The sequence below is a fragment of the Carcharodon carcharias genome, chromosome 12 (assembly GCF_017639515.1).
Source record: "Carcharodon carcharias isolate sCarCar2 chromosome 12, sCarCar2.pri, whole genome shotgun sequence".
Classification (NCBI taxonomy): domain Eukaryota; kingdom Metazoa; phylum Chordata; class Chondrichthyes; order Lamniformes; family Lamnidae; genus Carcharodon; species Carcharodon carcharias.
In genome coordinates, this window is record NC_054478.1 from 134192878 (window position 1) to 134209265 (window position 16388).

General features: G+C 46.2%; 1 protein-coding gene across 6 annotated transcripts in view; it reads right to left on the bottom strand.

The window, feature by feature from the left end:
- Positions 1-16388, bottom strand: part of LOC121284923 (partitioning defective 3 homolog B-like) — an 885862-nt gene that overhangs the window by 328011 nt on the left and 541463 nt on the right. The gene's annotated exons all lie outside the window — the stretch shown is intronic.

The window sequence follows — 16388 nt, forward strand, 5'->3', positions numbered from 1 at the left end:
TTTACACTGCAGTGCAGTACTGAGGAAGTGCTGCACCGTCAGAAGCGCCGCCTTTGGATGAGATTTGAAATGGAGACCTGAGGTTGCATATTACCAAGGGGAGATGGGGGCGTGAAGGTCTCCCCGTCTGGAAGCAAAGTCGGCAGGAAGCCAACACGCTGCACGCAAGCCCACCCCACTTCCATAACACACTGCGGGTGGGCTAAATTGGTTATTCTTTTTTATTCATTCATGGGATGTGGACGTCGGTGGCTAGGCCAGCATTTACTGCCCATCCCCAATTGCCCTTGTTCAGAGGGCAGTTTAGAGTCAACCACATTGCTGTAGGTCTGGAGTCACATGTAGGCCAGACCAGGTAAACAGAGCAGATTTCCTTTCCTAAAGGACATTAATGAACCATATGGGTTCTTACAACAATCGACAATGATTTTGTAAAACAAAAACAGAATTACCTGGAAAAACTCAGCAGGTCTGGCAGCATCGGCGGAGAAGAAAAGAGTTGACGTTTCGAGTCCTCATGACCCTTCGACAGAACTTGAGTTCGAGTCCAGGAAAGAGCTGAAATATAAGCTGGTTTAAGGTGTGTGTGTGGGGGGCGGAGAGATAGAGAGACAGAGAGGTGGAGGGGGTTGGTGTGGTTGTAGCGACAAACAAGCAGTGATAGAAGCAGATCATCAAAAGATGTCAACAACAATAGTACAATAGAACACATAGGTGTTAAAGTTAAAGTTGGTGATATTATCTAAACGAATGTGCTAATTAAGAATGGATGGTAGGGCACTCAAGGTATAGCTCTAGTGGGTTTTTTTTTTATATAATGGAAATAGGTGGGAAAAGGAAAATCTTTATAATTTATTGGGAAAAAAAAAAGAAGGGGGAAACAGAAAGGGGGTGGGGATGGGGGAGGGGACTCACGACCTAAAGTTGTTGAATTCAATATTCAGTCCGGAAGGCTGTAAAGTCCCTAGTCGGAAGATGAGGTGTTGTTCCTCCAGTTTGCGTTGGGCTTCACTGGAACAATGCAGCAAGCCAAGGTCAGACATGTGGGCAAGAGAGCAGGGTGGAGTGTTAAAATGGCAAGCGACAGGGAGGTTTGGGTCATTCTTGCGGACAGACCGCAGGTGTTCTGCAAAGCGGTCGCCCAGTTTACGTTTGGTCTCTCCAATGTAGAGGAGACCACATTGGGAGCAACGAATGCAGTAGACTAAGTTGGGGGAAATGCAAGTGAAATGCTGCTTCACTTGAAAGGAGTGTTTGGGTCCTTGGACGGTGAGGAGAGAGGAAGTGAAGGGGCAGGTGTTGCATCTTTTGCGTGGGCAAGGGGTTGTGCCATAGGAGGGGGTTGAGGAGTAGGGGGTGATGGAGGAGTGGACCAGGGTGTCCCGGAGGGAGCGATCCCTACGGAATGCCGATAAGGGGGGTGAAGGGAAGATGTGTTTGGTAGTGGCATCATGCTGGAGTTGGCGGAAATGGCGGAGGATGATCCTTTGAATGCGGAGGCTGGTGGGGTGATAAGTGAGGACAAGGGGGACCCTATCATGTTTCTGGGAGGGAGGAGAAGGAGTGAGGGCGGATGCGCGGGAGATGGGCCGGACACGGTTGAGGGCCCTGTCAACGACCGTGGGTGGAAAACCTCGGTTAAGGAAGAAGGAGGACATGTCAGAGGAACTGTTTTTGAATGTAGCATCATCGGAACAGATGCGACGGAGGCGAAGGAACTGAGAGAATGGGATGGAGTCCTTACAGGAAGTGGGGTGTGAGGAGCTGTAGTCGAGATAGCTGTGGGTGTCGGTGGGTTTGTAATGGATATTGGTGGACAGTCTATCACCAGAGATTGAGACAGAGAGGTCAAGGAAGGGAAGGGAAGTGTCAGAGATGGACCACGTGAAAATGATGGAGGGGTGGAGATTGGAAGCAAAATTAATAAATTTTTCCAAGTCCTGACGAGAGCATGAAGCAGCACCGAAATAATCATCGATGTACCGGAGAAAGAGTTGTGGAAGGGGGCCGGAGTAGGACTGCAACAAGGAATGTTCCACATACCCCATAAAGAGACAGGCATAGCTGGGGCCCATGCGGGTACCCATAGCCACACCTTTTATTTGGAGGAAGTGAGAGGAGTTGAAGGAGAAATTGTTCAGCGTGAGAACAAGTTCAGCCAGACGGAGGAGAGTAGTGGTGGATGGGGATTGTTCGGGCCTCTGTTCGAGGAAGAAGCTAAGGGCCCTCAGACCATCCTGGTGGGGGATGGAGGTGTAGAGGGATTGGACGTCCATGGTGAAGAGGAAGCGGTAGGGGCCAGGGAACTGGAAATTGTTGATGTGACGTAAGGTGTCAGAGGAATCACGGATGTAGGTGGGAAGGGACTGGACAAGGGGAGAGAGAAGGGAGTCAAGATAACGAGAAATGAGTTCTGTGGGGCAGGAGAAAGCTGAGACGATCGTTCTACCGGGGCAGTTCTGTTTGTGGATTTTGGGTAGGAGATAGAAGCGGGCCGTCCGAGGTTGGGCAACTATCAGGTTGGAAGCTGTGGGAGGGAGATCCCCAGAGGAGATGAGGTCAGTGACAGTCCTGGAAACAATGGCTTGATGTTCAGTGGTGGGGTCATGGTCCAGGGAGAGGTAGGAGGAAGTGTCTGCGAGTTGACGCTCAGCCTCCGCGTGGTAGAGGTCAGTGCGCCAGACAACAACAGCACCACCCTTGTCAGCGGGTTTGATGACAATGTCAGGGTTGGACCTGAGAGAATGGAGTGCAGTAAGTTCAGAGAGAGACAGGTTAGAATGGGTGAGAGGAGCAGAGAAATTGAGACGACTAATGTCGCGCCGACAGTTCTCAATGAAAAGATCGAGAGAAGGTAAGAATCCAGAGGGAGGGGTCCAGGTGGAGGGAGAATATTGAAGATGGGTAAAAGGATCCGTTGAACTTGGAGAGGACTCCTGCCCAAAGAAGTGAGCCCGGAGACGAAGACGGCGGAAGAAGAGTTCAGTATCATGCCGAGCCCGAAATTCATTGAGGTGAGGGCGTAAGGGTATGAAACTAAGTCCTTTGCTGAGCACTGAACGTTCAGCATCGGAGAGGGGAAGGTCAGGGGGTATAGTGAATACACGGCTGGGGTTGGGATTGGAAGGTGGGGTGGGGACGGAGGGACAGGCAGGGGTGGAGGGTCCTAGATGGGTGTTGGTGTCGATGAGTTGTTGGAGCTTGCGTTCCTTAGCACTTGAAAGAAAGAGAAAAAGTTTCTTGTTGAGGCGTCGGATGAGCCGAAGGATAAAATGAAACTGGGGGCACGCGCAGCTTTGAAAAAGGGTACGGCGGTGCTGCTGGAGGGAGAGGTCGAGTGTGTTCATATGGCGGCGCATGGCACTGAGAGTGGATTTCAGAATGTGACGGGAACAGCAGTCCGAGAAACGTTTTATGTCCCGGAGATACCTGTAATCCTGGGTGGGTTCGAAACATGAGGGGTGGAATTTCAGTTGAAATCCATGTGGGGTAAGTCGGAGACGGAGACAGTCACTGAGAAAGGAGATATGGCTGTGAAAGCGGGTTTTAGTAAACACCTTGTCAAACACTAGGAGAGAAATGGAAAGCAATGAAGGTGAACAAGGCAACAGAGAAATCCGGAAATCTTGTCGCAGAGAGGAACAGAACTTCTTCAAGGAGGTAGGCATTTCTTGAAGAGCAGTGGCAGTCAATTAAACACAGAGATAAAAACAAAAAAACTGCGGATGCTGGAAATCCAAAACAAAAACAGAATTACCTGGAAAAACTCAGCAGGTCTGGCAGCATCGGCGGAGAAGAAAAAGAGTTGACGTTTCGAGTCCTCATGACCCTTCGACAGAACTTGAGTTCGAGTCCAGGAAAGAGCTGAAATATAAGCTGGTTTAAGGTGTGTGTGTGGGGGGCGGAGAGATAGAGAGACAGAGAGGTGGAGGGGGTTGGTGTGGTTGTAGCGACAAACAAGCAGTGATAGAAGCAGATCATCAAAAGATGTCAACAACAATAGTACAATAGAACACATAGGTGTTAAAGTTAAAGTTGGTGATATTATCTAAACGAATGTGCTAATTAAGAATGGATGGTAGGGCACTCAAGGTATAGCTCTAGTGGGTTTTTTTTTTATATAATGGAAATAGGTGGGAAAAGGAAAATCTTTATAATTTATTGGGAAAAAAAAAGAAGGGGGAAACAGAAAGGGGGTGGGGATGGGGGAGGGGACTCACGACCTAAAGTTGTTGAATTCAATATTCAGTCCGGAAGGCTGTAAAGTCCCTAGTCGGAAGATGAGGTGTTGTTCCTCCAGTTTGCGTTGGGCTTCACTGGAACAATGCAGCAAGCCAAGGACAGACATGTGGGCAAGAGAGCAGGGTGGAGTGTTAAAATGGCAAGCGATAGGGAGGTTTGGGTCATTCTTGCGGACAGACCGCAGGTGTTCTGCAAAGCGGTCGCCCAGTTTACGTTTGGTCTCTCCAATGTAGAGGAGACCACATTGGGAGCAACGAATGCAGTAGACTAAGTTGGGGGAAATGCAAGTGAAATGCTGCTTCACTTGAAAGGAGTGTTTGGGTCCTTGGACGGTGAGGAGAGAGGAAGTGAAGGGGCAGGTGTTGCATCTTTTGCGTGGGCAAGGGGTTGTGCCATAGGAGGGGGTTGAGGAGTAGGGGGTGATGGAGGAGTGGACCAGGGTGTCCCGGAGGGAGCGATCCCTACGGAATGCCGATAAGGGGGGTGAAGGGAAGATGTGTTTGGTAGTGGCATCATGCTGGAGTTGGCAGAAATGGCGGAGGAAATAAAAGGTGTGGCTATGGGTACCCGCATGGGCCCCAGCTATGCCTGTCTCTTTATGGGGTATGTGGAACATTCCTTGTTGCAGTCCTACTCCGGCCCCCTTCCACAACTCTTTCTCCGGTACATCGATGATTATTTCGGTGCTGCTTCATGCTCTCGTCAGGACTTGGAAAAATTTATTAATTTTGCTTCCAATCTCCACCCCTCCATCATTTTCACGTGGTCCATCTCTGACACTTCCCTTCCCTTCCTTGACCTCTCTGTCTCAATCTCTGGTGATAGACTGTCCACCAATATCCATTACAAACCCACCGACACCCACAGCTATCTCGACTACAGCTCCTCACACCCCACTTCCTGTAAGGACTCCATCCCATTCTCTCAGTTCCTTCGCCTCCGTCGCATCTGTTCCGATGATGCTACATTCAAAAACAGTTCCTCTGACATGTCCTCCTTCTTCCTTAACCGAGGTTTTCCACCCACGGTCGTTGACAGGGCCCTCAACCGTGTCCGGCCCATCTCCCACGCATCCGCCCTCACTCCTTCTCCTCCCTCCCAGAAACATGATAGGGTCCCCCTTGTCCTCACTTATCACCCCACCAGCCTCCGCATTCAAAGGATCATCCTCCGCCATTTCCGCCAACTCCAGCATGATGCCACTACCAAACACATCTTCCCTTCACCCCCCTTATCGGCATTCCGTAGGGATCGCTCCCTCCGGGACACCCTGGTCCACTCCTCCATCACCCCCTACTCCTCAACCCCCTCCTATGGCACAACCCCTTGCCCACGCAAAAGATGCAACACCTGCCCCTTCACTTCCTCTCTCCTCACCGTCCAAGGACCCAAACACTCCTTTCAAGTGAAGCAGCATTTCACTTGCATTTCCCCCAACTTAGTCTACTGCATTCGTTGCTCCCAATGTGGTCTCCTCTACATTGGAGAGACCAAACGTAAACTGGGCGACCGCTTTGCAGAACACCTGCGGTCTGTCCGCAAGAATGACCCAAACCTCCCTGTCGCTTGCCATTTTAACACTCCACCCTGCTCTCTTGCCCACATGTCTGTCCTTGGCTTGCTGCATTGTTCCAGTGAAGCCCAACGCAAACTGGAGGAACAACACCTCATCTTCCGACTAGGGACTTTACAGCCTTCCGGACTGAATATTGAATTCAACAACTTTAGGTCGTGAGTCCCCTCCCCCATCCCCACCCCCTTTCTGTTTCCCCCTTCTTTTTTTTTTCCCAATAAATTATAAAGATTTTCCTTTTCCCACCTATTTCCATTATATAAAAAAAAAACCCACTAGAGCTATACCTTGAGTGCCCTACCATCCATTCTTAATTAGCACATTCGTTTAGATAATATCACCAACTTTAACTTTAACACCTATGTGTTCTATTGTACTATTGTTGTTGACATCTTTTGATGATCTGCTTCTATCACTGCTTGTTTGTCGCTACAACCACACCAACCCCCTCCACCTCTCTGTCTCTCTATCTCTCCGCCCCCCACACACACACCTTAAACCAGCTTATATTTCAGCTCTTTCCTGGACTCGAACTCAAGTTCTGTCGAAGGGTCATGAGGACTCGAAACGTCAACTCTTTTCTTCTCCGCCGATGCTGCCAGACCTGCTGAGTTTTTCCAGGTAATTCTGTTTTTGTTTTGGATTTCCAGCATCCGCAGTTTTTTTGTTTTTATCGACAATGATTTTGTGGTTATCATCAGACTTTTTCAATTCCAGGTTTTTACTGAATTCAAATTTTACCATCTGCCGTGGTGGGATTCAAACCCGGACCCCCAGAGCAATAACCTGCGTCATTTGAATACCACAGCAGCGACAATACCACTATGCCACTGCCTCCCCCTAAAAGTAGGACTTCTGCCCCTCACTGGGGTGAAAGTCCCGCCCTCGGGACTGCTGGCCAATCAGATTGGCTGGCGGCTCCTGTCATACCAGGAGCACCAAGAGCGCATTAGCGGGTGCTGTTAGGACTGCAACCAGTCCCAAGAAGACAGTCCAATGGATCCCAGAGCCAGGTAAGTTTGGAGTATTGGGTGGGAAGGGTTGAGCCAGTTCATGGAAGGGGTCAGTGTGTGGCAGTGGTGACTTTTGGCGAGGAGGCAGCTAGGTAGAAAGGGGGAGGGGGTTACTATTTAGGGAGGCTGCCCTCCCGATGCGCACATGGCACCCCCAAAGATAGTGCCCCCACCCCTTCCTTTCGTCCCCCACTTTTAAAAATTTAAAAAAAAACAGCCTGTCTACTCCTGCATGACAGCCCACGCCAACCGCGTTATGGCATGTGTTTGTACCTCGGTCTGCCTTCTCAGGTGGAAGTAAAAGATCCTCAGGCACTATTTGAAGGAGAGCAGGAGAGTTCCCCTCAACGTCCTTTCCAATATTTATTGTCCAACGAACATATATAAAACAGATGACCTGATTGTTATCTCCTTGTTGTTTGTGGGATCTTGCTGTGCACAATTTGGCTGCGGTGCATCCCGCATTACAACGGCGGCTATTTCATAAGGCACATAATTGGTTGTAAAGCACTTCGGGACATCCTTAAGGTCATGAAATGCTCCATAGAAAAGCAAATCTTCTTATTTAACAGAAACAGGCCTGATCCTTGGTAAGAAAACCATGGTGATTTAATTGAGTGAGAATCCTTCACGAATTTAGCAGGAAATCAATTATTTGAACCAATTTACTGCTCAAAAAAAACTGCAAGTTTAATCGTATCTTCTAAATATTCTTCATAAAGTACAGCATTCGGCGACCTCTCCTTTCAATATTTGATATTTTGTGGTGATGGTTTTGTCCAAACAGTGCATAAATAATTTAAAAAATCATAATGGAAGGGCACTGACGTGGGATTTGTATTTCCACAATACGCTTTACTTGGCCTTTCAAGTGGGAATAAAAATCCTATTTCGTGTCTTCCAGAATGTTTTCTGATTTTAATAACTGTCGGAGCTCTATAAATAAGTAATTGGGTTTGTTTATGTTTTATTTTAAAGAGGAATATTACATACATAGAGGGATATTTAATATTCTCATTTATATCATGTGAGCTGCCAGTCACCTCTCTTCAGAGGGGCCTGCCAATTGTTTTTGTAAATGGCCTTAATGTAGCTATTAACTGCTGAATTTACAAAGGGCTTTCTCAGCCTCAGATGCAATTCCTATCATTGACAGGTCGCAGAGCTGATGTGAACCCGCAGTTCCGCAGCTTGAAGACACATCAGAAATTCCAACAGCTTCTGATGTTGAATTGTCAAATTGGTTGCTGTACAAGAAAAAAAAGCCACCGTCTATGTTCCCCTGCCAGTGGCACCTCCATGCACACAAGGGGCTGTGTACGTGGCCAAGAAGCCGAGGCAGGGCACCTGTGGTGAATGTACAGGTCGCACGGGAGAATCTAAAGGGGCAGGTACAAAAATAAACATAATAAAATGTCAGTGAAGTGTTGGTTTTTAGGGCATTGGGCTATGAAGTGGTAAAAATATATGTTTCTAGTTATAAAGGCTACACTACATCTGTGTTCAGTTTTGAGCACTGCACGTCAGGAAAGATGTACTGGCCCTAGAGGGGATGTAGTGCAGATTCACCTGAATGACACCAGGGCTAAGAGTGGTAAATTATGAGGATAGGTTGCAGAGAACATGAGCCAGATTTTCATGGAGTGGGGCTGACCATGGATGCTTTTAAAAATGGTGGACGGGACCCAGGTGTTGAAGTGTCTTTTTCATTCTTTCGTAGGATGTGGGTGTCACTGGCGAGGCAACACTTATTGTCCAGTCCTTGAGAAAATGGTGGTGAGTCACCTTCTTGGACCACTGCAGTCCAAGTGGTGTAGGTACATCCACAGTGTTGTTAGGGAGGGAGTTAAAGGATTTTGATCCAGCGACAGTGAAGGAATGGCCATATATTTCCAAGTCAGAATGGCATGTGGCTTGGAGGGGAAGTTGCAGGTGGTGGTGTTCCCATGCATCCGCAGGCCTTTCTTCCCTTCTAGGTGATAGAAGTCGTGGGCTTGGAAGGTGCTGTTGAAGGAGCCACGGTGAGTTGCTGCAGCACTTCTTGTACACACTGCTGTCACCATGCATCAGTGGTGGAGGGAGTGAACTCTTAAGTTGGCAGATGGGGTGCCAATCAAGCGGGCTGCTTTGTCTGAATGGTGCCAAGCTTGAGTGTTGTCGGAGCCACACTTATCCAGGAAGGTGAAGAGTAGTCCATCACATTCCTAACTTGTAGATGGTGGACAAGCTTTAGCAAGTCAGGAAGTGAGTTGTTCACCTCAGAATTCCCGGTTGCTGGCCTGCTCTTGTAGCCACAGTACTTGTATGGCAGGTCTTGTTAGGTTTCTGGTCAATGGCGATCCCCAAGTTGATGATGGTGGGGGATTCAGCGATGGTAATGCCATTGAATATCAAGGAATGGTGGTTAGGTTCTCCCTCTTTAGAGATGGTCATTGTCAAACACTTGTGTGGTGAGAATGTTACTTACCACTCATCATCCCAATCTTGAATGTTGTCAAGGTCTTGCTACATATCGATGTAGACTAATTCACTATCTGAGAATGTGTGAATGGAAATGAACACTGTGCAATCATCAACAAACATCCCCACTTCTAACATTGTGGCGGACAGAAGGTCATTAATGAAGTCACTGAAGATTGTGCCTAAGGAACTCCAGCAGTGATATCTGGGGCCTGAGATGGTAAGCCTCCCACAACCATAACCATCTTCCTTTGTGCTAGATATGGTTCCAACCGTTGGAAGGCTTTCCCCCTGATTCCCATTGAGTTCAGTTTTACTAGGGTTCCTTGATGCCATACTTGGTGAAAAGCTGCCATGAGGTCAAGGGCAGTCACTCTCACAGCACCTCTGGCAGAACCTAAGCTGGACATCAGTGAGCAAGTAATTGCTGACTGCGTGCCACTTTCTCACAGTGTTGAAGACATCTTCCTTCACTTTGCTCATGATTGAGAGTAGATGTATTGGGTGGCAACTGGCTGGATTGGATTTGTTCTGCTTTTTGTGGACAAGACATTCCTGGGCAATTTTCTACATAGTCGGGCAGATGCCAGTATTGTAGGCATACTGAAACAGTTTAGCTAGGGGCACAGCATGTTCTCAAGTACAAGTCTTCTGTACCACAGCTGAGATGTTGTCAGGGTCCATAGCCTTTGCTGTATCTAGTGCATTCAGCCATTTCTTGATATCACATGGAGTTAATTGAATTGGCTGAAGATTGGCATCTGTGATGCTGGGGATGACAGGAGGTGGCTGTGAAAGATCATCCACTTGGCCCTTCTAGGTGAAGGTGATTATAAATGTTTCAGCCTTGTCTTTTGCACTGATATGCTGGGCTCTGCCATCCTTCCATTAGTTTATTTTAATTGTCCACCATCATTAACAATTGGATGTGGCAGGATTGCAGAACTTTGATTACTTAGCTCTGTCTATAGCATGCTCCTTCCACTGCTTAGCCTTGAAGTTGTAGCTTCACCAGGTTGACATCTCATTTTAGGTATGCCTGGTGCTGCTCCTGGCAGAGTCTCCTGCACTCCACAGTGAACCAGGTTTGGTCCACTGGCTTGATGCTATTGGCAGAATGAGGGATTTGCTGAGCTATGGGGTTACAGATTGTGGTGGAATACAATTCTGCTGTTAACTTCCCACAATGCCTCATGAATGTCCAGTTTTGAGCTGCTAGGTCTGTAATGAAGCTATCCCATTTATCATGGTGGTACTGCCACAAAACACGATGAAGGGTATCATGAGTGTGAAGGCAGGAATTCATTTTCACAAAGGTGAGCAGTGGTCACTCCTGCTAGTACTGCCATGAACAGATGCAGGTGAACATCTGTGACAGGTAGATTGGTGAGAATGAGGTCAAGTACATTTTTCCCTTGTGGTGGTTCTCTTAAAACCTACCACAGGTCCATTCTATTAAATATGTCCTTCAGGACTCAGGTAGCTTGGTCAGTAATGATGCTACTGAGCTACTCTTGATGGTGCATGTTGAAGTCCACCAGCCACTGTGTGCCCTTGTTACTCTCAGTGCCTATTCCAAGTATGATCCATGGAGGAGCACTGATTCGTCTGTTGAAAGAGGGAGGTAGATGGTAATCAGCAGGAGGTTCCCATACTCATGTTTGACCTGGTACCATGCAACTTCATGGGATCTGGAGTCGATGTTGAGCTCTCCCAAGGCCACTTCCTTCCTCCTGAAAACCACTACGCCACCACCTCTGGTGGTGCAGGACATATCATGGGATGGTGATGGAGGAGTCTAGGAGGCTGGAAGGAATGATTCTGTGAGTATGATTCTGTCAGGCCATTGTCTGTGGGACTGCATTGCAATTTTTCACACAAGCCTCCAGATATTAGTTTTCCAGGGTGGACTGAGCAGGGTGTGCCTTAGTGCTTAAGCTGATGTTGGGTGTTCCTTCTGGTTTTATTCTTCTTCTGAAGTAGTTTTACATAACAAAGTGTCTTGCCAGGTCATTCCAGAGGGGAGTTAAGAGTCAACCACACTGTTGCGGTGTCTGGACTCATGTAGGCCAGACCAGGTGAGGGCTGCAAACTTTTAATGGTATCTGGCATCACATATACGCCAGGTTGAGTATGGATGTTTTATTTTTAGAGACATTAGTGAATCAGGTGGCTTTGTACAAATCCAGTAATCTCATTATCATTATCAATGAGACTAGCATTTTATTCCATATTTATGAATTGAATTAAAATTTCCCCAGCTGCAATGGTGAGATTCAAACTCATATCTCCAGAGCATTAGTCCAGGCCTCTGGATTATTAGCCCAGTAACATTATCAGTATGCTACCATTACCTAAAGCATATAGTTGTACATAGCATGAAAAAGGATACAGAAGAATTATGAACAACACAAAGAAAGAGACAATGTATATGGCACAAGGGAAGGACTCAGGAGAATTATAAACCACATAAAGAAAAAAATTCACTGTATATTAGCTCTGCTACAAAAAATTAATTTGTTGTGACCTTGTCTATGGATTTAAAAAAATTAATAGCAGCAATGTAGAGTTGAAATCATCGTGTCTGTCATATAAACAAATGTTAGCTATTACACCACAAGCGGTTTATTATAGGAGTGATTTTCATGAATATTGAAAACCTACAACTCAAAAGAAATGAAACTGCTCATGAGATACCAGTTTTTTCTCATGCGTGAAATAAGCCAGTAATCAACTGCTAGTGATATGGAGGAGGAGAGGAATGGTAAGATAAACCATGTCTATAACCCTGTCTTCAATGAGCCAAACTGCCTTTGTGATGTATACATTTGCTATTTCAATAGCACGAAGGTTTGGCTCTGCAATTGAAAACCAGTTTCCATGTTAAAATATATCTATTGGATCATAGAGAAATTAATTACTACAATAATACAGGAACCGCAAACCCATCCTTGATACAGCTCTTGGCATGACCCAGCCATGTCCTTCAACCACTATCAACGACCCTTTGTTCCACATCTATGTTGGTCCTAAACTGCAAGTTATTAATGCCGGCATTCAAGCATTCAGCATCTTATCACACTGAAATCTCTGAATGTGAAACTGTTTTATGAGTGAAGTGACTGTTGTTATGTAGGCAAATGAGGCAGTTAAATTTGCAGCACCAATGGCCGACAAACAAAGAGATGAATGACCAGACAATTATCGCACCACCAGCCCCTCCCTTGCAGTAATGTTCTGGGAGGAATGTTAAATTGGCAATGGGAGTTTCATACAATGTGAAAGGGGGACATTTGGCCCATTGTTCCTATACCAATTCCATTCCGTGCTCATTCCTGATAGCCCTGAAAGCTCTCTTCTTTACTACTATGTATCTAATTCCCTTTAAAAGTTACAATTGAGTCTGCTTCCACCATTCATTCAGGGAGTGTATTCCAGATCATAACACCTCGTTGTGTAGATGAGATTCTTTTCATCCTTTGCCTGATTTTTTTTGTCAATTACCTTAAAATTATTCCCTTTGGTTAATAACCCTCTCTCCAGCGTCTCCTTATCCAACCTATTGGAATCCTTCATTATTTTGAATACCTCTAATAAATCTCCCTTTAGCCTTCTCTGCTCTAAAATGAAAAATCCCAGCTTCGCTAGTCTCTCCACAAAACTGAAGCCCATCATCCCTTGTATTATTCTGATCATTCTGCTAATCAGAAAACATTGGGAATACTGAGGTTGGTCTCGTAGCATCTGTGGAGAGAGAAACAGAGTCAATGACCAGGATGGGCTGGCAGGTAGATGGGGGTTGCGGACGGGGCTGTGGGGGAGGTGAGTGGGTGGGGATGGTGGGGTATGTAATATCAGGTGCGATGGCCGGGTGGTTGGGGGGGTGATGTGGCATCATGCCTGTTGCCTACCCACCTCCACTTTATTTTGCCAGCAGCAGGGTAAATGTAGGGCAGACAGCCCTGCCTTGGGACAATTAATGACCATTTAAGGGCCTCCTCCTGCTTCTGCTGGGATTTTACCAGCATTGAGGGGCACCCATGCCATGTGGCAAGGCTGCGAGGCAAACCTTGGCGGCTTGGCTGCGGGAGCAGGTATCCTTACTGAAACACCACAACTCCACCCTCACCCCTTCTCAGGGCCTGCCTGCCTGACCGGCCCCTGCAAAGTCACCCCACTTACATTCCAGTTTGGCCTTCAGCAGAAACCAACTGCAGCTCAAATAGAGGCCAATGCTCCCAGTCGTGCTGACGGGACTGATAGAGCTGCTGACCATTTTATTGGCCGGCAGCTCTTGGAGGTGGGACACTCTCCCTCATGGGGGGGGAAGAAGCTATACCTTGAGGCAGCTAATTGGCTGATGACCGTAAAATCTGGATGTGTCTTTCCTGCCCAGCGGACACAGACTCAGTCCTGACTTTTCAGCCAGTGGGCGCAGCCTTAGCATCTGTGTAAAATTCAGCTGAGCATTTCAGGTTGATGACTTTTTGTCAGTCACATTGCAGAATTTACCATTCTGGTAAATCTCCTCTGCACCTGCTTCACGGTCTTGACACCTTTTCTGAAGTGTAGTGTCCAGAATTAGATGCAAGACTTGAGAAGCCTAATCAGTGATTTATGAATGTTTACCATAACTTGACTTGCTTGTACTCTGTGCCTCTGTGAACAAACCCTAGGATCCCATGTGCTTATTAAATGCTTTCCGACTTGTTCAAAAATTGTGTATGTGAACCCCCAGATACCTCTGCTCATACACCCCCTTTAAACTGTCACCATTTAGTTTATACTGCCTCTCCTCATTTTTCCTTCCAAAATGCATTAATGAATTTCCTTCCCTTATTTGAACACTGGCGTTGAATCTTTTAACACCCATCAGAACTGGAAAAGAGGACAATGGTTTAAAATTATAAAAAGGATACAGAGGCACTGGAGAGGATGCAAATGTATATTTTTAAAAAATGATACTAGAAGTACAATTTTACCCATATGGAAAAGATGAACAGCATGCTCTCTTTTCTCATGAGAAAAGAGGTTGAAGGGTGACCTAATAGAGGTCTTTAAAATTCTAAGAGATTTTGATGGAGTAGATACAGGAAGAGTGTTTCTACTCGTGGGGAAGAGCAAAACTAGAGGCCTTCAAGAGAAGAGATAAGATTAAGAAATCAAAGAGGGAATTCAGAAGATTCTTTACCTAGAGGTGTGGGGAATAATAGGAGGTCTTGTGGTGCAGTGGGTTGTGTTACTACCTCTGGGCCAGAAACTCCAGGTTCAAGTTCCATTTCAGGACTTGATAGCCATGGCAGGCATGCTCATAACATGGCCAAACAGCCATGGTTGATTATCAGCCTGTATGCCTGATGGCAGGCGGTAAGAGCGTGCGAGTTTCCTACTCAGCCATACTGCAGAAAGCAATGGCAAACCATTGCAGTACTTTGCCAAGCAATAACCATGAGCCAATCCGATGAAAGTGCATGGTCGTCTACACCCCTTAGGACATGGTACCTGGAGGAGGAGCTGGTGTTGGGAATGTGGAACTGGCTAACACAGGGGAGCAGTTAAGGTGAATAGTATGGATGCATTCAGGGGAAAGCTAGGAGAACATATGAGCAAAAAGGGGATAGAGCGTTAAACTCAACAGAATTACAAATAGTCGTTTGGTAGTACAGAACTTGAATATTGCTGCAAAAAGGCATTTTTTGTCGAAGTTTTTCATTTTGCACTCATTAGGACAATTCGCAAGAAAATACCAATGTCGGGGGAAACAATATATTTATACTCTATGAAAGAGGGTGTACTGGAAGTCACATATATTAATACACAGGGCCCTGTTCTTTGCAGGCAGAAAGAACATGTACACACATTGTGCCTGTTTCAGCTAAACAAAATGAGTGACAGCCATTCGCTGGTTTATTCCCCAGGGCAATGTCTTGACCAGTGTCAAGCTGCCTGGTTTAAATGTCAACAATACTTAGCAGTTAACTGTCAGTCACCATCAACTGGTGCATTCTCCATGGCAATGCCTCTACCAATCAAAGTCCACTTGCTAAGCAATCAGTACTTTCTTCTCATACAGTATGAATATTTTGTTGCCCCGTGCCAAAAATATCTCTTTTTTTCAACAATACTCAAGCAGAATTAGTTGAGGAAGGATGGGAGGAGGCTTGAGTGGACCATAATAAGTGGTGTTGACTGGTTAGGGGTCAAATGACTTATTTCTGTGGTGTAAATCCTACATGATTCTAAAGTTTAACATCTCATTTGAAGGACTGGAACTTTTGCTTTGCTTCTCGTTTCAATTTCACCTTGCCCTAAACGGATTGATTCAATGGTGCTGTAGGTTGAATCCCAGTTGTGGTTTCTGCATCAGTTCTTAAGATACAGCATTGCTAAGGATGTCAGTTTCTAAGGAAGATGGGGATCAATATAAGAAAATGCCTTGAGATGTAGTGGAAAAATGCTGAATGCCGAATTTAAATAGGAACATGCTGTACTGCAATTTCATAATCAATTCCAATGTGTTGTGATTGCAGGCAGGTTTTATTATCCTTTATCACAATAAAATAGTAATGGGTTAGCAGTATGGGAGCAGCAAACTAAGGGAAACCAAATGCAGGATTGTCAGAAAGAGAGGGTGAGAGGGCGAGTGCATCTTTGGGTGGTGGAGGCAGATTCACTCAGGGCTTTCAAAATGGAACTGGTGGATAAGCAACTGAAGGAAGAAAAAATTGCAGGGCTATGGGAAAATTGCGGGGAAGTGGAACCAGATAAATTGCTCTTGCAGAGAGTTGCCGAGGGCTTGATGGGCCAAATGGCCTCCTTCTGTGCTTTCCAATTCTATGAGTCTATCGGGAAAAATTGGACTCTCTCCCCAAAAAATGCTGATGAGACCGGGAATTGACTAAAAATTTCCAAATTGAGGCTGACAGGTTTTTAAGTAAGAGTATTAAGGTGGGTAAATGGAGTTAAGATCCAGATCAGCCACAATCTAATTGAATGGCAGAATAGGATTGAGGGGCTGTATGGGCTACTCCTGTTCCCCTAATTACACGTGAATGATGGAGTCTATGTAATGAGAAATCTGTACAGAAACACATGCTATG